A 23,988-nucleotide genomic window follows, 5' to 3' on the forward strand; every position below is an offset into this window, starting at 1 on the left:
ACTCCCCCAAGTCTGCCGAACACTCCAGCCGTCCTTTCAGATAAAAGACTACAGGTACAAAGGCAGTTTCCTCACATGGAGGGAGAATTGAAACTGCAACACACAGGATGCCACCTCTGCATTAATTCCCACCTGCCACTCATGGGGTAACAGCCTAGGCTCCTGGGCTCCTTAGCTCCAGGAAGCTCAGCTCTGAAATCTGTGTACCAGCAGAAAGACAAGGACACAGAGACATCACATTGGGTTTTATGCCGATTCTCTCTCTCTCTCTCTCTCTCTCTCTCTGTGTGTGTGTGTGTGTGTGTGTTTCTCTTTTTTAAAAGACAGGGTCTCAGATACCCCAAGCTGCTCTTAAAACTTGCTGTGAAACGGAATGACTTTGGCTTCTGATTCTCCTGCCTTCCATCCCCTAGCACTGGTATTGAAGGTATAAATTAATGATTGAGTCAGGTTCCTGTGGACACTGGCTGTGGAACCTAGGACCCTGCCCACAATGGGCAAGCACTCCTACCAACACAGCTATCTCTTGAGGACAAAAATCAGAACTTGGGTTGGAGGGTAGGTATGGGAAACCTGTAATGGAAACATATCAAGACAGTTTCACCCACGGACCTCAGTTATCCCATCCATAAAATGGAGAAGGACAGCAACTGAAATCAGGCACCAATCTCAAAGTCTTCTGGCCACATCTCCCTCTCTAGGGAACTTGTCAAGGATCTGAGAATCTCATTGGTCCTTCCTTTCTGCTTGGCATCAGATTGTAAATTCCACTCTTCGCACGTCATGGTCCAGCTCCGAGTCCCACTGAGCAGAGGTCATGTTGGTGATCGCCAAGCTCACACCGGGCATCCTCTGCCAGCATGAACATGCCCCCTGAAGCAGGCTTCCTGAAACCCTCACTTCCCAAGGTATAGTTGGTTTTCCCTGAGTTGGTTTCTCCCACGACCTTCTAAACTCAGAACAGCAGGCCATAGCCTCCTCCGTAGCCTGAAGAACTAGCAAGGCCAGACACAAAGCATGTGTTCTGACATGCTTGGAGAACAAAATATCCTGGACATAATAAACGGTTTGTCCCTTGACTCCTGGTGGGCTTTTGGGCCATTTCATTCTTTTAAGAACATTTGAAATTTATGTTCATTTATCATATATTGCACATACATCTGTGTGTAGAGGTCGGGACCCAAGCTTTGGGAGTTGCTTTTCTCTGCTCTAACGTGTAGGTTCCTTTGCTGGGATTGAACTCAGATAGTTAGTCATGGTGACGAGCACCCTTAACCGCTGAGCCATAGAGCTAGCCCATCCATTTCACTCTTTGTCATCGCCTAGGCATTGACCTTGGTACAGGGTGTATAGAGACACAGAGGCCAAAAACTGCTTCTTCTTTGACAGCACAGATCCCAGTGAGGGGTGTATGCCGAAGAATACATGCATGAGGTCGAACGCCAGGAGCTTGTAGGTGGAGTGAGGAGACTTAAAGCAAGGGGAAGCATAGACACTGGGGTTTGGCTTTAAGAAGCATTGTTAAGAAACTGCTCCCCTAAGGATCTTTGAGGTCAAAGCTGAGTATGGACCAAGTCCTGGGTTTTGGTGCCATTGGAGTGTTTAGTGTTCAAAGCCTTGACGGGTGACTCCATTCCTGCCAACCTCCTCTGCAAACTCCATATGCCTCAGTTTCTTCATTCTTCTAATGTCCCTATCCGCTTCCTATAGTTCGTGAGGATCAGTTAAGATAAACACCTGAAGAACTCGGGGATACCTTTAACGTGTCATACATATTCCATTAGATGCCAGCCTGAACCCTTGGGGGTGGGGAGAAAGCAAGCCAACCAGAGGAAATGGCAGACATAGGAAATTTTCTATATCTCAAGAGTGTGTTTTGCCACAGCCCAAAGGATGCCATGAAGCCATCAAGGGGCAAAGACCCCAAGACAGGGCTGGAGAGGGAAATCCCCAGCTAAGTCACCCTGGGTTTGATGTGATGGTCAATGGTGAGAACTTGACAGGACCTAGAATCACATAGGAGACTATAAACCTCTGGGCGTGTCTGTGAGGGATTCTCAAGGTTAGGTTAATTGAGGTGGAAAGACCCAACCTCAATATGGGTGTCACCAAGCCATTAGCTGGGCTCCTGGACCTAGCAAAAAGGAGAAAGCAAGCTGGACACCAGTGGTCATCTCTCTCTGCTTCCTGACTGTGGACACTCTGTGACTACTAGCCTCCTTCTCAGACACCATGACAGCCTGGAGCCTCAAACTGTGAGCATAACAAACTCTTCCTTCTTCAAGTTGCTCCTGTCAGTTCTTTAGTTGCAGCAAGGAGAGAAGTCACTTTAGCGACAATACTTGGGAAGGGATTGATGTGGACTGCTAAGCTGTTAGTGGAGAGTGTTGTAGTGGGATTCCGTCCACAGCTTCCAACCTGAGGGGCAGGCATCTACTTTAGGGCACTGCCATCCCACGTGACTCACTGGGCACCTTCACGCTGGGAAGTGCAGCTTCCAAGGCCCCTTCACCAGTCCTGATCAAGGACATTGGTGTTCACCTTGAAAGGACGGGCTCTGGAGATTCCCTGGAGGAAACACTGTCTTATTTACAAACAAAAAGTCTAAAACAAATTAATTCCTCACTCAGAGCAATAGCGTATTTCTGTGTGAGATCCTCAGCCTGAATGGGTGCTATCAACAATTCCTACACAGATTGCTACATTCCAAACTGCTGTTCTATTTCATGGGATTATTGGAATGTTCCTGGGCATCTGTGGCCGTTAGCCTCAGAATCTCCATTGCGCACTTAAGGCTTTTCAGAAGCCAAGTTATGCCAAGTGCATTATAAGAATTGTGAAAACCAATGTTGTCCCTTACACAGACAAGTTTTAGGCACACCAGTAGCTGTGGCCAATCAGGAAGCAGAATGCTCCTATCAGAATAATGTCTATTGTATTTGTACTCTGAGGAAACAATCATACTCTCCATTTAAATGGTTAAGTGGAAGTAGGAGGCAACTGGTTTGAGTCACTCTCTAAATCAGAAGTCTTCTGTGCCATAACTGCCAACTAGCCAACAAATTCCGAGGCAGCAAAGGGCATCAGAGAGCATAGGTGCTCCCAGGTTCCTGAGATGTACAGTGTGGCAGGAGAGAGCCCACTGAAGACAAGCTCTGACTTCTAAAATGGCGTGGCTGTGGCAAACACCCCACACGAAGGTGGAGTAGCGGGGGTGCTGGAATGAATGTCCGAGGAACAGAGACAGACAGACATCCATGGTTTGTCTCCATGCTGTCCACCTGAAGACAACCTGCATCCTCCTTCGGAGTGACTTACTACACTTTCATTATACAGACTATGATGGCTAAGTTTCACTGCCTCTCTACAGAATTTAGAGTCTCTGGGGGAAAGCTAGAGGTATGTCTGTGACAGGACCTCTAGATTAGGTTACTAGAGACACAAAGACCAACCCTAAATGTGCTCATGCTGCTCCATGAGATAGGGTCAAGGGCTGAGTAAAAAATGATAGCTAAGCATCAGCACACACACACACACACATCTGTCTCTTTCTCCCCCTCTGCTCCTGACTACAAAGACGGTGTGACCCAGCTGCCTCAAGTCCTTGCTTTCCTGCCTTCCCCTCCACAGTGGATGGTATTTTCAAATCCTGATCCAAAATAAAGCATCCCTTCCTTAAGTTGTTTTCATCAGATATTCTGTCAAGTCAATAAGAAAGGTAATGAATACACAGACTTGGCCAAAGGAAAATGACAGGCAGAGCAAACAGACAAGACATAACGTCAAGGGAAAGAAAAACAAGAAACTATCATCAGGGAGGACACCCATGATGCTGGGTGATTCTTTTACTTATAGAGATTTGTTTATTTAATTGTATGGGTCTCTCTCTCTCTCTCTCTCTCTCTCTCTCTCTCTCTGTGTGTGTGTGTGTGTGTGTGTGTGTGTGTGTGTACATGATATATGCACAGTTCCTAAAGAGGCCAAAAGAGGGTAGCAGATCTCCTGGGACTGGAATTGCTGGGACAGTTGTTACCAAGGACTACCGTGGTTGATGCAGAACCTTTATATGGCTACATGGTTTAAGCACATCTTCTGCTATTGTTCCTGTTTAGGCATTTCTTCCTTTCATCTCTCAGCTCCACAGACAGGAAATTCAGGTACCTTCTTCAGGTTATATTGCCGAGTACAATGGTTTATGAGATTTAATAACATGTTTATTAAGGAAATGGATGAGCAAAGAAAGGAGGAGGAAGGAGAAGAGGAAGAGGACTCTGAGAAAGAAGCAGAGGAGAAGGAAGAGGAGGAGGGAGTAGAGGAGGAGGAAGCAGAGGAAGAGGAGGAAGCAGAGGGAGAGGAAGAAGAGAAGATGAAGCAGAAGAGAAGGAAAAGGCAGAGGAAGAGGAGGAGGAAGAAGCAGAGGAAGAAGAAGTTGAGGAGAACAGAAAGCAGAGGAAGACGAAGATGGCAGAGATGGCTGGATGTTCTGCCAAGTGAGAAACAATTTTCTCAAAGAAACGTTAGCATTTTTATTGAGTTTTTAGCTTCTGGTTGCCAATGTCTGAACAGGTTTAGTTGATACACCTAGATTTAATTTGGTTGGGTTGATTTTTAACTGGGGGGGGTTGGGGAGAGCCAGATTGACAAAAATTCATACTAAAAGATTACTATGTGGAATTACCAGATAAAACACAGGTTCTCTGGTAAATTTGAATTTTGAGGAATAGATTAAAGACATGGGTATAATCTAGGTAGTAGAGGTGATATGTCCATGGACTCTCTGGGCCATATTTAGAAAGAGGATGCATTGCTTAGTGGAGATTCTGATTCAGGTGGGTACTCTGTTTTTATTTTCTCAGTCTGGCATCTGCACTCATGGCTGACCCACTGCCACAGGGACAGGTCTTACAGGGGACACAGATTCCAAAAGATTTTCCAAAGCCACAGCATGCCCCTGACATACGTCTGAATGGTATTCCCAGAGGTGTGTTATTTTCTAACTTTAAGCTGATTGTTTCCTCTTAGTATTAGGGAAATTTGGGGTTTTCTAAATACAACAAATTGCTATCTGAAATGACTTGTGTGGGCCCTTTCTTGACATCACAGAGTGCTCTGTAAGGAAATAGGGAAATAATAGCTCTTTGGATCAAGTGCCCAACACACACGATACAGGACAGGAATTCTGTTCCTAGAGTATGCGTACTAAGAGCCAAGCCCAGAGGAACTCACTTGTAATTTCATTGCTGGGGAGGCAGGACAGGTGCAACCTTGGGGCTCCCAGGAGAGCCACCTTAGCCAATATTCAAGTTTCAGAATAGTGAGACCATATCTCAAAAAAAAAAAAAATCCAGCATCTACTGCCTTCTACACACACAGACACACACATAGACACACAAACATACATACACACATAGACACACACACATACACACATGCACATACACACACATATATACACACACACATACACACAAACACATACACACACATACACACAAACATACACATACACACACACACATACACACACACACATACACACACACAGAGGGGGGTGAATGCACACACATGTACACATGTGTGCACATACACCATACCCCTGCACACCCAGAAGAACGTGCAAGAAGCACAGATGAAGAAGATTCAGTTGAGAGAGAACAAACCCAGGTACAAGATAAGATGAAATGGGCGGGGCCAACGGGCCTGAAAGATACGCCATGAACAAATGCTGATTGGCAAAACTTGCGCATCCGTGGCCAGCAAGTGCAAGGCTCAACCTTCCGAGTAGAGCAACATCTTCAAATTTCATGGTTATTGTGACTAAGTCATGACATTTGGTGTCCCGAAAGTTTGCTTCACACATTGCATTTTCCTAATCATTTTGATTGCCATTTATAACAATATCCTCCACAGTCAACCTTAAAAAATAAAACACATTCCTTTACCATGCATAGTCTGAAAGGTACAAGTCATGAGATTGCATCGTTTTCTAATTTTTCGCCTTTTCTACCAGCACACTTCTCACGGCGTAAATAGGTGAGCTGATTTGTGGTCTGATTGCAATATAAAGAATAGAGAAAGCTGAAAAGTTCTGCCAAGGAAAACATTGAACTTGTGGCCAAGGAAAGGAATTCCTTCTTGTCTTTGTCTTGAGTTCCTGGCTCACTCTTGTCTGTTCTTTACCCTGTGACCTGCAGTATCTTTCTGACCCCGGGGGAGATACCTCAGTGTTTAAAATAAAACAAAACAAAACAAAAAAATTACAAAACAGCAACAAAACTCCAAAACAAACCAGACAGCACCTTATCCTGAGGGACCGGCTGTCCAGACGGACTCTGACTGGAGTCTCAGGTTTTCTCAGGCATGAGGTACAGGAATGCTTAACCATTGCAAGGATACGTCATGGCTTACATATCCCACAGCACTGTGATATACTAACTGCTAAAACAGATGAGCCTGCTTGAGGGGTGGTATGTGAGTTCACTGGCACCCATAGGGTGCCATCAGGAGGAAGAAGACTTTGGTAGTGTATATGTGTGTGTGCGAGCATGTGTGCGTGTGTATCAGTGGGTTAGTGACACTCATCGGGTGTCCTCTATTGTGGCTCTCCATCATATGCCTTTGAGACAAGGTCTCTCCCTGAACCTGGGACTGGACTGGCAGGCAGCAAGCCCCAGTAATCCTCTTGTCTCTTATGTCCCAGTGCTGGAGTCAGAGGTGCCCCAGTGCCTGGCTCTCTGTGGGGGTTTTAGAGACGGGAACTCAGGACAATCACCTTCCTGGCTATATATAGCACACACTTGAGTGCCTCTGTACATGGATATAAGTTCAGACTCCGGGCACTCCTGGCAACGTCTATGCCCATCACTCTCACAGGAGGCTTCCCATGATGAATCCTTTTCTTATTACAGTCACGAGGCATAATTACGTCTTTTCCTTCAGGAGCTTTGTGACCAAACGTAATATACTGACTGTTTACTAAGACCCATAAATGCTAAGAACATGGACAAATAATGGTCACTTAGAAAGTCAGTGTTCACCTATACAGTCTTGGTTTTTAGCAATTTAACCCTGGAGAGCTTTCCCATCTTAAGGAGTATTATTTAGGAGGGATTGTAACTTGGCACCTATTTCATTCTCTACTCGACTTTCGGTCTTTCAGAAAACCAGCTTGCCCATAAAATGTGTACAAAGTCTCCTGTTATATAGGGCTAGTAAAACTAGGAGGTAATTAGTCCAAGCTATGGCCCCAAACAACAGTAGCATGCTTCCCCTCCGTTTGTAGGGCTCAGGATTAATGTGAACTAATTGGTTCTCTATTCCCTCTGTGAGAGATGAACTCATAAAGCATCAAGAAAGAAAGCAAAACAGAGGAGCTAAGGAATCCGATCAGCAAGTCCACAGAATTGCTGCCGTGGGAGTTCAGGGAAGGTGGCCCAATGTGTACCCCTGCGGGAGCTCAGAGGGTGCATGTTTGGATGTCCTCTGCCCCTCATGGGAGGTCCCCTGGGAAGGTCTGGCCCGAAGCTTAAACCTAGTCCCCTGCTGTCAGAGATGGGTGAGGGGTGACAGGGGCTGGGAACATGAGAGATGAATCAGGGGGTGGCTTGTTTCCACAGGGGAGCCCTGGCTGTGTACAGTTAACTTCCCTCACCCCCTTCAGCCTTCACAACTCAGGTTCCCTGCACTCAGAATTTGGGGGCAGAGAGAATCCCAAGGAACTACTGTGGCAAGTTTCCTTTTTGTTTAATGCCAAGTAAGACTCCTTAGAACTAGCTGTGTCTTTCTGTGTCTGGTGAGGAGGAGGGATCAAGCGGGGTTCAGGATTAGGCATGCATCCTCAAACAACCATTTGCAGGAAGAGCACTGGAGAGTTCTGGCAGCTTTCCTGGGCCTGGGAAGGAACCTGACTTACATAGAAACCCAGGGATGTCACTTCTAAAGGCAGCACCTAGCCAGAGAGACATCTAGCCTAGAGGTGCCTCTCCCTTATTCCTCACATAGGCTGAAAACACTGATATCTCTCTCTCTCTCTCTCTCTCTCTCTCTCTCTCTCTCTCTCTCTCTCTCTCTCTCTCTCTCTCTCTCTCCCTCTCTCTCTCTCTTTCTATATCTCTCTATGTATGTATGTATGTATGTATGTATGTATGTATGTATGTATGTATGTATGTGTGTATCTATCTATCTATCTATCTATCTATCTATCTATCTATCTATCTATCTATCTATCTAAAGTGTGTCTTGATGGCATTACCAAGTCCCTGCCTGGTGGGGTGGGTGGCTGGAGTACTAGGGGAATGGCATAATAATGCAGAGACTAATATTCTTCTATCCCCTCTTTAATAGTCACCCTTCTGGAAGCTAATTAGAAGGCTCTGTGGGGAAAGTGCTTGCTATGAGACAATGAGGGCCGGACTCCCAATCACTAGAGCCAGTACAAAAGAAGAGTGTACAGTGTGCATCTGTAAGCCCTAGTCCTAGGGTTAGGGGTTAGAGACCCTCTTTTCCTGTGACCTCTGGTCTAGGTCTATGTCCCCCCCTTGTCTGTCTGTCTATTTCTCTGTGCCTGTGTCTCTGTCTCTGTCTGTCTCTCCTCTCTCTCTCTCTCTCTCTCTGACACACACATACATGTGCACAGATACACGCACATACACACACGTCACCCTCCAGATGAAAGTACAAATGTTAACAGGGACAGGCCAGGGCCCCATAGTAAAATGGAACCCAGGCTGTGTGTATCTGACACTGCTTTGTCATGTGGTGCCTTTTAAAGGCCTGTCCAATCCCATCTTACTTCTATTTGCCACAAACTCCAAACATTCACCTATTTTCTTGGTAAAGAGCTCAAGGTCACTTGGTTGCTCCATCAGCTGGCTGTAAAAAGAGCATTCTATTGCAGCCAGGTAAGTGTCTATTATAACTGCCTAAGTAGGTAAGTGTTCTGGGTTCAGCGTCTTTGCTTTGGGAAGACTCTTTTTGTCAATTTCTGTGTTACTGATTATCTGTCACTCCACAGCCTTGCTGAGAGGAGCTGATGTGGATATATTTGACCTCTTCATCCAGAAACGTTTCTCTCCTCGAAGATCATGGAGGGTTGAGTCTCCCAAGGCTTTCATAGTATTTATTTTCCAGTGAAGGGATATGAGCGTTTTACCAGGTTCAGTTTTCCTTTGGCATTTTAAATGTTGCCATTTTGGTGACTTCTGGAGGTGAGATACTGGCTGCTGGTCTCAACAGAGCTGGTGGTTTCTTCCCTAGCATATGGAAAGGGCCTGCTGGCATGGCCCTAGCTTACTTTCCACTTGGGTAATTGCATTCTGCAGACTTGCAAGTTTCCCACCCGATCCATCTTTTGAGCAGGATGCCTTCTAGGTGCTGGGTAGCCTGGCCTGCCCTTTGAGAGGAGAATGGCTGATGGATGGCATTTCAGGCTGCTTAGACTACAGAGTCAGGTGCAAACATTTTCTCCTACCAAGAGCAACTTCTAACCTCGTAACAAGCTGAGGGGTCTCCTTATCACTTCCTCAACAAATGTGAGTACCCAGCTACCAGAGAAGAGAGATAGTAACAGTAAAGCATAAATACAAACAGGAGGAAATACAGAAATCCCCTGTCACTAAAGCCAGGCCACTGCATGCTCTCAAGGCACCCACAGCCAGAAAGAGCTTTCAGATTTCAGTTTTGACAATAAGTATGAATAGTATACATTAGTAAGTCATCTTTAACCTTCACACACACACAGATGCACACACATATATACACACAATTACATACACTATACATACACTCATGTACACTTACATTGCATACTTATATACACACATACATGCCTACAGATACACAAAACTACACATGTACGTTCACGTATGCACACATATATACATAAACACACAAATAGACACATCTGTACACATATATGAACACACTCACACACATAGCTATATACTCATATGCACAGATGTATACACACACATATACATATATATATATATATATATATATATATATATACACACACACACACATACATACATACATACTATGCACATATGCATATGCCCACGCACTTAAACAACATATGGACACAAAGACAGACCTAAACATATGAAAACACATATGTATACAAATGTACATAAACACAGAAATACATGTACACTCATAAACACACAGACACACACACACATACAAAGGTATGAATTTCTATAATCCCCTCTCTGACTTCTCTGAAACTCTTCCTTGGCTTCCCATGAAGCCTCATTAGACCCTCCCTAGGCAAACGCCTTTGCAGAACTTGCCCTTTGATTTGAACGCATTTATCTTCTTTACCAGACTGGCATCTTATAGGAGTCCTAATCACACCTGTTTCCCAGCACTCAATAGTTACTCAGTTAAGGAGTTGAAGTATAGATCACAGACTCAACTTCTCTCGACCTCTGCCCCCTGAAGTAGTACTCCTCAGGACTGCTGGTCACAAAATATCCCATGGCGCATCTCTTTAGTCACCTCCATGGAGTTACATGCAGGTAGAGGTGCTTTGCCTAGAGGGCTACAGCTCAGACAAACAGTACCCTTTGTTCCAACCTGCCCTTGACCCTCTTCCAACTGAACCTTCCAGACCTATGAGGCAATTGTGTGGTGAGATCTGGCAGGGAATGGCACCTGGATGAAGGTGACACCTGATGGCGGCAGGCAGGAGTGAGTCTATCAGTGCAGCCCCTGAGCCTCACATGTATGTAGCTTAGCAGGCAGGTCTTGGTGAAGCCGGAACACCACTGTTCCCTACTCAGATATTTCTCACATTGCATTTAGTACAACATCTCAAGCAGAAACCTTGACAACATCCCATCATACTGAGTTCCCATCTTCCATGTTGGCCATAGCTTGCTTAGATGACCACACCCCAAGCAACCCCTATGCACCCGAGTCCTCCTCTCACACTCTGATGGTGCAGGACCCCAAACTCCATCCTGACAGTCACATAGGCCAGCCATCCTGATGATGACACAGGCTGTGCCTGATCCTGTATCTTTGCATCTCCTTCTATATCATATGGCAAACAAGCTGGCCTGGGAGAGAACCAGGGCATATAGGCTGTCATGTTATGTTTATGTCAATAACCACGGACAGGATAAGACTGTGCCTTGGTATCATGAAATGATAATTAGGTTAGTTCTAAATGTTACATCTAACTGATAATACCAGAATTATTCTCAGCCTCATCACAGAGGGAAGGGACTCCAGATTCTGCCTCATTTTGGCCTCTGCGGGTTATCATAAATTAACTCAAAGGCCCCAAGTCCCTGCCTGACTCGAGCTGACTTGAATCCTAATTTGCACCATGCAGCAACATTGACAGTGACATCTGCATGCCCGAGTTTCATATTGCCCTGGCCCATGAGCCAGAAAAGCGTTTGTAATGCAGAACCCAGCACTGCTCTGCTCAGTACCCTGACCTGAGAGGGCCCAGTGAGGACCAGACACAGTCTGTCGCTGCTCACAGATGTAGCTGGTGACTTATGGGTCATGTGCTGCCCCACTGTGTAAGGTGAAGGTAGGGAAAGTATGTCTGGATGCTTCCAGAGTTACCCAACACATGCTAGTATTGACTGAATCACACACTCTTTCACTGAAAAGTAGCTCTTTAGCTCCCTAAGAGAGGGAGAGTGCAGGGAACAGGAAGAGTGGGGAGGGAGCCTCCCAGTGTGTTTCTTATAGGCTTGCTCACCCTTCCTTCCTTCCTTCCTTCTTTATTCCCTTTCTTCCTTACTCACTTCCTTATTTGCTTCCTTCCTTCTTCCTTTAGTTCTTTTCTCCCTTCTTCCATCCTTCCTTCCATTCTTCTTCCTTCTCTTCCCTCCCTCCTCTTTTTCTTCCTTCCTTCTTTCCTTCTCTTCCTTCTTTGGTTCTTTTCTTCCTTTCATTCTTCTTTTCTCCTTTCTTCCATCCTTATCTTCCCTCCTTTTTTCTTCCTTCTTCCCTTCCTCTCTTCTTTCTTTCTTTCTTTCCTTTCTTCCTTCTTTCCTCCCTTCCTCCCTTCTTCCCCTCCTTCTTTCCCTCCTTCCTTCTTCCCTTCTGCCTTCCTTCCTTCTTCCCTCCCTCTCTTCCTTCTTTGCTTCCTTCCTTTCTTTCATCCTTTTCCCCTTTCTTCCATCCACCACTCCATCCTAATCTCTCTTCCCTCTCTTCTTTTCTTTCTTCTTCCTTCCCGTGTGTGCACATGTCACCAGCATGCATGTGCCTACGTGTACATAGGCAGACAGAGGATGGCCATGGCTATGATCATCATCCTTTAACAGCTGGCTACCTTGCTTTTGAAGCAGGGCCTCTCACTTTTACCTGGAGCTTACTAGATAAGCTAGATTGGCTGGGCAGTGAGCACGGTGATCCTCCTGTCTTTGCGTTCCCACTGCTGGGTTTATAAGTGTGCCGCTGGGTCTTTTTGAGAATGCTGGGACTGAGTCCAGGCATTCATGCTTACCCAGCAGCTGCTTCACCCACTTGAGCCATCTCTCTTGGTGACTGTGACATCTCTGAGTGAATGACAGAGCCTGATAGAGAAAGCCAAATAAGAGGAAGGTGGACATGGGAGCCCAGCAGTTCATTTGAGAAAAGGTCCGTGCAATCTCTGGATCATCTTTCTTCAATTTTTATAAAGTTATCAACTTTTATCTGCTTTTTAAAATAAAAATCTCTAAAATAAAAACTTGTATAAAAACTAATATAATTCATACATGTAATTCTTCTACCCAGAAGTTATTCTATTTGTACTTATCTGCCTCTGTCTCTTCCCTGTGATTTCTGTTTCCTCCTTCTGAACCATATACACAAATTTTTATATTTTGTGTATTTCTTCCTGACATATTGTAAAGGTTTCTAAACACCTTTTAACAAGCATACCTAATACTTAATGATAATATTTTATGATTCTCTGCTTCTATATTTACAGGGTTTTTTTCATCTTGGTACAAATGAGTCTGCAATTTTATTTACAGATAAAAATAGCTACAGGTACAGACAGGAAGTGTAGGGGATGTTGTTGATATATGGATACATGAAAAGAACAAGAGAGATGATGATGGAGGTGGTGGCAGTGGCGATGATAGGTAGATAGAAAAACACATAATAAATAGAAGAGAGATGGATGTCTGATAAGACAGATAGATATAGATAGATGATACATAATAGGTAGATAGGTAGACAATCAGACAGACAGAACAGATAGTAGGCAGTTAAATGACAGAAGATAGGTGGATGGTAGGTAACAGATAGTTAGATAGATAGATAGATAGATAGATAGATAGATAGATAGATAGATAGATAGATGCACAGTATCTTCACAAATGTTTTTAGAGTTCACCCATGGCATCCTTTTCTATAACAAGAGGCTAATAACTCTTAGTAAGTAGTCTCAGAGCCAGCCATGCAATCTTGACAAGCGGTCTCAGGTGAGTATGTGTCCTCGTGGTGATAAAATAGATACAGAAGTCTCATCCACACTTTCTGAAATTATCAAAATCCAGACATCTCTTTCTTACCGAGCTAGTTTTTATTTATGTGTGTGTGTGTGTGTGTGTGTGTATGTGTGTGTCAGTATATGTCATATATGCCCAGAGTGCCCTAGAGCTCGAGTTGTAGGCATTCATGAGCCAACCAATGTGAATGCTAGGACTGGACCTTAGGTCTGCAAAGGGATGGTGTGCTCTGAAGAGCTTAGCCATCTCCCTAACCACTCCCTGCATCCTTTAAAGTACAAGGTCCATTTTCCAGAACTTCCTCATGTTTCAATGAACAAAGTAGGTCATATGCAGTTTCCTAAGTTACCCACTGATGAAAAACGTAAGAGTTCATACCCGGCTTTGAGTTCACCTGACATAGCACTTTCTAAGCCTGGGAGAAAGATCACTTTCCAGAGAAAACAGTTGTGCGTGGCTAAAAAATGGTGTGGTGCTTGGCACATAGGGAGTGGCTCTGTTGGGAGTTGTAGCCTTGCTGAAGGAAGTGTGTCAGTGTGGGGGTGGGCTTAGAGATCCTAGCTGCTTGCAATACAGTCTTCTCCTGATTGCTTTCAGAGCAAGATGTAGAACTCTCAGATCCTCCAGCTACATGCCTGCCTGGATGCTACCATCCTTGATAATGGACTAAATCTCTGAACTTATAAGCCAGCCCTAACTAAATGTTGTCCATTATAAGAGTTGCCTTGGTCATAGTGGCTCCTCACAGCAATGGAAACCCTAACAAACACAAGTGGTGTATACAATTTGACAAAATTGAAGATCTCTAGCAAACTGGGAAGCATGGGGAAATTCATTTGGTTGGCATGACTTATCCTAGATGAGAAGGAGGCATAGGATAACTACAAATATCTCTGATCTAGGTGTGTTTCTGTCACTGTGGTAAAATATCCTGACAAAAACCAATTTAGGGAAGAAAGAGTCTTTTAGCTCACAATCCCATGCTCTAGGTCATCACTGTGGGGAGTCACAGTGACAGGAGCTTGAAGCCTCTACTTTTATCACTCCATAGTCAAGAGCAGGGAGAGAAATTAAAGCATGCTTACTTGAGTTCAGACCCAACTTGACTCTTAATGTATTCCCACCTCTACATTGGTCCAGGATCCCCAGCCTAGGGAGTGATGACACCCACAATAGGATAAAATTTTCTACATCTATTAGTCAAGACAATATCACACAGATATTTCCCCCATACCAACAATCTAGGTGATCTCTCAAGACTTTCTTCTGGGGTGATTCTGGGATTATATCAAATTAACAATTGAAATTAACTACCACCAATTCCAATACTAAGTGAACCCTCTTCTTATTTTATCCTTTTCTTTTCCTCTGATAACATTACCCTTATCTTTTAAAAAGACTCTGTGTGTGCATGTGCTTATGAGTGAGTGCACATGAGTGTACATGAGTACAGGTACCAGCAGAGACTGAAAGAATGTGTTGGGTCCCCTGGAGCTAAAGCTACAGGTGGTTGTAAGACACCCATATGGGTTCTAAGAACTGAACTCAGGTCCTGCATAAAGGGAGTATCTGTACAAGGAGATAAGACTGGATCAATTAGTGTTCGAAGCAGATCAAGGAACTCCACATAAAACCAGAGACACTGAAACTTATAGAGGAGAAAGTGGGGGAAAGCTTCGAAGATATGGGTACAAGGAAAAAATTCATGAACAGAACAGCAATTGTTTGTGCTGTAAGATCAAGAATTGACAAATGGGACCTCATAAAATTTCAAAGCTTCTGTAAGACAAGGCACTGTCAATAAAACAAAAAGGCCACCAATGGATTTGGAAAGGATCTTTACCAATCCTAAATCAGATAGGAGACTAATATCCAATATATGCAAAGTACTCAAGAAGCTGGACTCCAGAAAATCAAATAACCCTATTAAAACTGGAGTACAGAGCTAAACAAAGAATTCTCAACTGAAGAATATGGAATGGCTGAGAAGCACCTAACAAAATGTTCAACATCCTTAATCATCAGGGAAGTGCAAATCAAAACAACCCTGAGATTCCACCTTACACCAGTCAGAATAGCTAAGATCAAAAACTCAGAGGACAGCAGATGCAGGCAAGGATGTAGAGAAAGAGGAACATTCCTCCATTGTTGGTGGGATTGCAAGCTGTACAACCACTCTGGAAATCATTTTGGTGATTCCTCAGAAAATTGGACATAGTACTACCAGAAAATCCAGTAATACCTCTCCTGGGCATATATCCAGAAGATGTCCCAACCGGTAAGAAGGACACATGCTCCACTATGTTCATAGCAGCCTTATTTATAATAGCCAGAAGCTGGAAAGAACCCAGATGCCCCTCAACAGAGGAGTGGATACAGAAAATGTGGTACATTTACACAATGGAGTACTACTCAACAATTAAAAACAATGAATTTATGAAATTCTTAGGCAAATGGATGGATCTGGAGGATATCATCCTGAGAGAGGCAACCCAATCACAAAAGAACACACATGATATGCAGCCACTGATAAGTGGATATTAGCCCAGAAACTTAGAATACCCAAGATACAATTTGCAAAACACATGAAACTCAACAAGAAGGAAGACCAAAGTGTGGATACTTCAATCCTTCTTAGAATGGTGAACAAAATACCCATGGAAGGAATTACAGAGACAAAGTTCAGGTCTGAGACAGAAAGAAGGACCATCTAGAGACTGCCCCAACTGGGGATCCATACCATAAACAACCACCAAACCCAGACACTATTGCATATGCCAGCAAGATTTTGCTGACAGAACCCTGATAGATATAGCTATCTCTTGTGAGGCTATGCCAGTGCCTGGCAAATACAGAAGTGGATGCTCACAGTCATCTATTGGATGGAACATAGAGCCCCCAATGAAGGAGCTAGAGGAAGTACCCAAGGATCTAAAGGGGTCTGCAACCCTATAGGAGGAACAACAATATGAACTAACCAATACCCACCTCCCCGAGCTTGTGTCTCTAGTTGCATATGTAGCAGGGGATGGCCTAGTTGGCCATCAATGGGGGGAGAGGCCCTTGGTCTTGCGAAGATTATATGCCCCAGTACAGGGAAATGCCAGGGCCAAGAAGTGGGAGTGGGAGTGGGCCAGGAAGTGGGGAGCAGGGTGGGGGGAGGGTATAGGGGACTTTCGGGATAGCATTTAAAATGTAAATGAAGAAAATATCTAATAAAAAAATTGGAAAAAAGAGAGTATTTACTCTTAACTGCTGACCCATGCCTCCACCTCATTCCTTTCCATTTTAATCTATAAATCAAATACTTTTTGTTAATCAACTTTTACCATGAAACTGGACAATTGAGTGAAAATAAATGTTACAGTGTTAATGACTGCCATGTCTCCTCTCTGTGTGGAGACATGCCTGCTTTACAAGGCGTTATGGAAGGCATAAGTATATAAGAGACATACATTAATAAAGCCTTCATGGCAATAGGTCAAGCAACAGCAGTGTGGCCCTGGGGTCTGCCACATATTCTATTTTTTATTAATAATTTTCATTTTTTACGTTTCAAATAATATCTCCTTTCCTGGTTATCCTTCTACAAATCCCCCATCCCCTTCCTCCTCTCTCCCCTCCCCTTCTCCTCTTTGAGGGTGCTCCTCCATCCATTCCCACACTCCCACATTCCCCTATGCTGGGGCATCAAGCCTCCATATGACAAAGGCCTCCCCTTCCATTGATGTCAGATAAGGCCATCCTCTGCTACATATGCATCTGGAGCCCTGGCTCCCTCCATGTGTACTCTTTGGTTGGTGGTCTAGTCTCTGGGAGCTCTGGTGGCCCAGTTTGTTGATATTGTTCTTCCAATGGGGTTGCAATCCCCTTCAGCTCCTTCAGTCCTTCCTGTAGTTCTTCCTGAGTCCCCAGGCTCAGTCCGATGTTTGGGTGTGAGTATCTGCATCTGTATTGGTCAGGTGCTGGTAGAACCTCTCAGGGGACAGGTATACCAGGCTCCTGTCAGCAAGTACTTTTTGGCATCAGCAATAGTGTGGGGATTTGTTGTCAGCAGATGGGATGGATCCCTACGTGGGGCCGTCTCTGGATAGCCTTTCCTTCAGTACCTGTTCCATTTTTGTGTGTGCCTTTCCTTCCTTTGGTCAGGAACATTTCTGGGTAAACAATTTTGAGATGGGTGGGTGGCCCCATCCTTCAACTGGGGGCTGTGTCTGTCTAGTGAAGGTGGTCTCTACAGGTTCTATCTCCCCTTTGTTTTTGCTAAAGTCATTCCCATTTGGACCTGGGAGTTTCTCACTTCCCTGGCATCTGGGACTCTCTAGTGGCTACCTCCATTTCCCCATCCCCCACTACTACGGAGATGGCTCAGAGGTTAAGAGCACTAGCTGATCTTCCAGGGGTCCTGAGTTCAATTTCCAGAACCCGCATGGTGGCTCATAACCATGTATAATGAGATCTGGCGCCCTCTTCTGGCCTGCAGGCATACATGTAAATAGAATACTATATACATAATAAATACATCTAAAAAATGTGCACAACCCCTGCCACAGGGACAGTGGCCCCACTGCTTTATTTCTCCTGAGCCGACACTGCCACATATTATATCCTGTCACTGTCCCCTGCTCATTTACTTACAGCCACAGGCCTTTCCCTCCAACAAGCCAGTGTCTGTCCTTCCTTCTGCCTGCAGCAGCTTTCCTTGGCTACTCACATGACTGACTTCACATCTTGTAAATCTCTGATCATCTGCAACTTGATTAAAGGGATTTTTGCCTCAGTTTACCCTTTTTCCTGTAAACCCACTTTCTGGGCCACTTTAGCCACATGGCAAGCCACTCCTTGTTGATTGTCCTTCTCCTAAGGAGACAAACTCCAGGAGACATGTTTATATCTTTCTGGACGCCAGTTTCTCTGAGCAGACTAAGGATTGGACACCTAGGCACTCCACAGTCATTACAGAATGAGCTGATAGGTGGATGGTATGACTTGGATGTGGCATGGCTCCCAACAGACATATATGCTTGCCACTAGGTTTTTAGCTTTCGGTGCCATTTTAGAAAGTTATGGATCATTTTAAAAGCAGAGCCTTGGGACTGAAGGGATGGCTAAATGGTTAAGAGTACTTATTCTTCTTAAGGACCAGGGTTCAATTCCCAGCACCTACATGGTAGCTCATAACTACCAGTGAAGCTCTATAGCACCTGACACCCACTTCTGACATCTGAGAGCACCAGGTACACATATAGTGTGCATGTGCAGGCAAAGCACCTATACACATTAAATTACATATATATATATATATATATATACATGTGTGTGTGTGTGGGTGTGTGAGTTGGAAGCTAGCTAGAGGAACACATCACTACTGGTGGACCTAGGACTGGCAATAGCCTGGTCCTACATCCTTTTCCCTCTCTGCTTCCTGTATGTGGCTGCCCTGAGACCAGCCAGCATGTGTCGCTGTGTCTTCTTTGCCATGACAGACCCTATCCCTCTGAAATGGTGAGCCAAAATAAACCCTTCCTTCCCTAAGTTGTTTGTGCCCGGGTGTGTTGTCATGGCAACAGAAAAGAAATGAACACATGTAGATGTTTCAGCGATGGGAAAATGAAGCCAGCCACTGTGCTCTTGCCTGACATGGAGAACACCAAAGTCAACCAGGGCACGCTGCTGTGCACAGGTCAGTCAGTCGGCTGGGTGCTCAATCACTGACTCCCAAGAGGATGAATAAGTCAACAGCTTTCTTTGTGTCTTCTATTTCCCTCTAGGCAAAGTCTCCACTCTTCTGGATGAACAGTGCCTGTGGCAAGCTGAACAGTGGCTGACCCTCTGCTAAAAACTAAAGGCACGTCCCAGTCTAAGGTGGTGAGTGAGTGAAACACAACATGGAACTTGTAACATTTTCCTTAATAGAATGTTTCAGTTGTGATTAAAAGTAATTTTGCATGTCAGAAATGGTTAGCAAAAGTATATCATAAAACCACAAGGAAATGATCATTTAACACAAACTTACGTATATCTAGTAGGCCTTAGAATTTCAATTTGATGTTATAATTGAACAAGATATACTATACGCACTGACATATGCACATCACCCATCATACATGCAAATATACATATCACACAGATAGATACCTATGTCACATACAAACACTACACACATACTTACACATACACACACACTTATGCACACACACTTACATAAACATGTGTACACATACATACACACACAAACTCACACAACTTACACATACACATACAGACACACACACACACAAACTCCCATACACACATGTACACAGAGAGAGAGAGAGAGATACACGCATACACACATCCCCTTCTGTAGTATACATTTCATTGCATTGGTTCTATTTCTCTAGAGAACCCTAATATTAAATATAAACACAGAAACAAACTCACGCAAAACACTATACTGACATAGCCCCGTGGAAAGGGTACTCAAAACCTTGAAGTTATTTTCTTCTTCTTGCTTACACAGTACACAAAGAGATGTTTAATTTTCCAGCCCAAATCCAGCATGACCCATCACAGTTTCCACCCTGGTCTGACCCACAGTTTCAGTACTGAAACTTCTGCGCTCACCTCCTAACAGGCCATCAGACAGACTTTGACGTTTGCCTGACCATCCCTGAAAGCCATTCTCTACACAGACATGAGGACTGCCCTCTGACAACTGAGTCCTTTCCCGCTTGTCTGCAGTTCTCGAGCGGATGAAGCTCGAGCTACTCGGGTGAGCTTCTCCACCGATTTCCATGACTCATCTCCCACACCATGTAGCCTCTTGCTCACCACCCTAGCTGCCTCCACCAGTCCTAACATCGACTAGACTCAGTTTTCCCCTCACAGAGTCTGTTCCTGCAGCCTCCGCATCCTTTTATGAAATGGCATCAGACACAAGTTTTCATGTGAAATACATGCAGGCATTCCCCAACACTTGTGCTTTGCTATTCTCCCTAGCAGCCCTCAGTTCACCTTTGCAGAGTCACAGGACACATTTGTAAGGTGCAAGAGTCTCAAACAGAGAAGCAAACCTTTTGACACTGTGCAGCCATGGAAGCACCTGTATTATATTGCTCCGTAATTACCACTGCCCACTCTTCTCTATCTTTTTATTATTGTGGTCGTTGCTTTTATTGTCTATTTCTTCTTATGAGACCATCAGTTTCAGGAGGGCAGGAAAAGTCCATTGCATTCGCCGCTATCATCTCAGCTCCTAAAGAAAAGGCTCAGAGGATACTTGTATCGTAAGAGTGCCAGAAATCCCATCTCCAGTGCACTATGGGAGCAGAGACAGGACCCTCAGCGTAAGCTGGCTAGCTAGACTAGCGGCAGAGACACATCCTTGGTTTGGTGGGAGATCCTGCCTCCAGGAATAAAAAGGAGATCAGTCAAGAGATCAATCCTTGGCCTTGACATTCATACCAACACACGTGTGCCCACACATGTGCCCACACATATGTTAACAGGAATATATACATGTAGAGCACATACATATGTCAAAACCAAAAAGTGTTGCTTAACACACAGTCTATACTAACAAGTGGATAATGAATTCAAAGATGTAGAAGTAGAAACAATGTCTTCATTATAAATTACCTGTATGTTCTACTTATTGTTAAAACCATAAAGGTATTTAAATGAGGAAAAGCACCTTAGTGTTCATTTGTTTCCTCTTGTTAGTCTGGAAAACAAACTAAATGTCTTTTGTATTTTTAACTACAGAATCACTAGAGATGAAAACAGTTTCTAAGCCGTGGCTGGGCCAAATGGGGGAAAAAAAAGCATTGCTAAACTCTGCTGTTGTCATCTCCGTGGGTCATTCCCAATCCCAAGGATTTCAGTGTCGTTTTTGATCAATCAGGATGGTGGGAGGTGACCCAGTTTCACGGCTTCTGAAGCTATTCCATTTTTCTGTGATACAATTCCATCGTGGGCCAAGAAGAAAGGTCCAGCAGAGAGAGACGCTCGCATTCTCTTAAAATGTTTCTTCGGAGAGGTTGTTTCTATGACAGGAGGAAAAAGGAAACTGAAGCCTACGTCTAAGACTGAGACTGTCTGATGGACACTCTTCCCTGGTTACCAACCTTCTTCCCCAGCACGAGGAGGGATCGTCTAAGAGTCTGACCTTTCAGGACTACGGACATGTAAAGCTTTGGAGGAATTCAAACCCATCTGTTTTTAAGCACTGGTGACATAACCCTGTGAATTCTGCAGCACTGTAAAATTGGTGATTTGTAAAATCCTCATTGGCACAGAAAACTAAACCAACAAAGAGAAAAACGATGAGTGAGATTCACTTTCTCCATAACTCTTAACTTTCTTTACCATCACGGCAATGCTTTCTTTTATAAGCAGCTCAGAAATCAAGGAAAAACCACCAGCCACAAAGGAGACAATAAGTCCAGTCAGGAGAGATTTGGGACCTACCTTTAATCCTTAATAATGGTCCAGAAAACCATTTCTCTCTTGCTTTTATTGTCTCTGACAAGTCCAGCAAAGGCACAGACCGGGCAAGCATTTTTATGCTGGCCTCTTCAGATAGCTTTGTATAATTTACATTATTTTTAATTTCAGTAATAGCAACTAGCTGGCTAAGGCAATAAGTACTTTTTAACAATGAATAAATAAAGAAATCTCTCATATTTCAATTAAGTAACGGAACGAAATTGTAACGAGCATGGCTGTTTCATTCTATTCGGCTGTTGCTCAGAGAATGTTCATTAAGAGTGTTGCATTGTTAATATTTATAATGTTTGCACTAATATAATTCATATTATAGTGTTCAGGGTAATATTGGAGAATTAGGAGAACACTAATCTCTAATAGAGTGAGCCATTGCACCAACACAGAATATTGTTTTCATAGAACCAATGATGTCACCGCTGGCTTAAAAAGAATCATTATTTGTAGTTTCTGTGTATATTTGTGTACCTGGGGTGTCTGTGTGTCACAGTGCATGTGCAGAGGTCAGGAGACAACCTCGGGGCATCAGTCCTTGCTTTCTACCTTGTTGAGGACAGTTCTCTGTCTGTTCACTGCAGCAGGTGCCAGCTTAGCTGGACTGTGTCATTCTAGGATTTTCCTGTCTCTGTCTCTCCTCTCCTGTAGGAACCCTGGGGCCACAGACACATGCAACCAAATTCAGCCTTATGTGGATTCTGGGGAATCAAATGCTCACAGAGCAAAGACATTACCTACTGAGCCACCTCCCTAGCCTTGTATTTGCCTTTTTAATTCTTGTCATTTCACGGATGTTAGGGAAACAAGGGGGGACATTGAAGAGGTGTGGCTGGTCCCATTTACTTAGACGTCTTAAAAAAATTGTACAGCCTCTGCTCTGTTTTTATGTTTCTACTGACAAATGAAAGGGCATATGAATAAGGATATATTTAATTATGTATGAGTATATAGATATACATCATTCTAGCAAATAATGCTATTGATAAGTGCAATTCATAAACTTTTCTCAGATATAACACATAGTGATTGTTTAAGAAAACCTCGTATAACTTTGTTTACTCTGATTGACTTTCAAAACTTATTTGAAGCTGGTTGTAGCAGTGCACACTTTCTATCCAAGCACTATGGAGGTTGAGACAGAAGTGAGACAAGTTTAAGGCTTACCTGAGACATATAGTGAAATCACATCTTTTAAAATGTTGCCTGTATGGGGCTGGAGAGATGGCTCAGCAGTTAAGAGCTTTTGTTGTTCTTTCAAAGGACCTGAATTCAGAACATACCACCCACACAATGGTTCACAACCATCTGTAACTATGGTTGCAGGGGATCTGATCCCGACTCCTGGACTCAGGGTCACACATGGTGCACATACATACATTCAGGCAAACATTATTTTAAAGGAATAGTTATTTTACATAACTCATTTTTAGAATTAATTTGAAAGAGGTGAAATAATTTATAATTATATATCATTTTAATAGCATTCACTCATCCTATCTCTTCTTCCATAAATATTTATGAATTTTCTAATTTCATGCACACTCCTTCCTATAGTCGAGACTGTCTGAAAGCTGGTTCGTCCCACCGTGTAAGACATAAAAGCACCATTTGTAACGCTATGGGAAGCATTTCCCTTCCTTCCCAGGAGAACACGAAATGATCACAAAGCCTCCCATGAGTGAGCCTGCATAGAAGACGGGGTGGCACTGTTTCCCTTGGCCCATGGTTATGTTCATCTGCTACCGTTACACTCTGGCTGGAAGCTGGATAAGCGCACTACTGGGCAGAGCATTGAAGGGCCAGACCGTGCATGCGTCAGGAAGATAGCGATATCTCAACAAAGGAACCCCATCTCCTCCTTTCATTCATACAGGGTACTCAGGTGCCTGCTACAGGTAATGTTCTCCCAAGTGCAGCCGGTCTCCTTTACCAAGCCTGTGTAGCCATCATCTGGAATGGCTTATAGACCGTAGATATGTATGTAACCCAGCCCCTTGCAGAACATGGTGACACATGCTTATAATTCCATCACTCA

At 43.9% G+C, this 23,988-nt stretch overlaps 1 protein-coding gene across 8 annotated transcripts in view; it reads right to left on the bottom strand.

Moving 5' to 3' along the window:
• The window catches only part of Rbms3 (RNA binding motif single stranded interacting protein 3), a 1,312,983-nt gene that overhangs the window by 679,928 nt on the left and 609,067 nt on the right, over positions 1-23,988 (bottom strand). The gene's annotated exons all lie outside the window — the stretch shown is intronic.

Source organism: Mus caroli, unplaced genomic scaffold, assembly GCF_978045245.1.
Source record: "Mus caroli unplaced genomic scaffold, Mus_caroli_1 scaffold_11, whole genome shotgun sequence".
In the NCBI taxonomy this organism is placed as follows: Eukaryota; Metazoa; Chordata; class Mammalia; order Rodentia; family Muridae; genus Mus; species Mus caroli.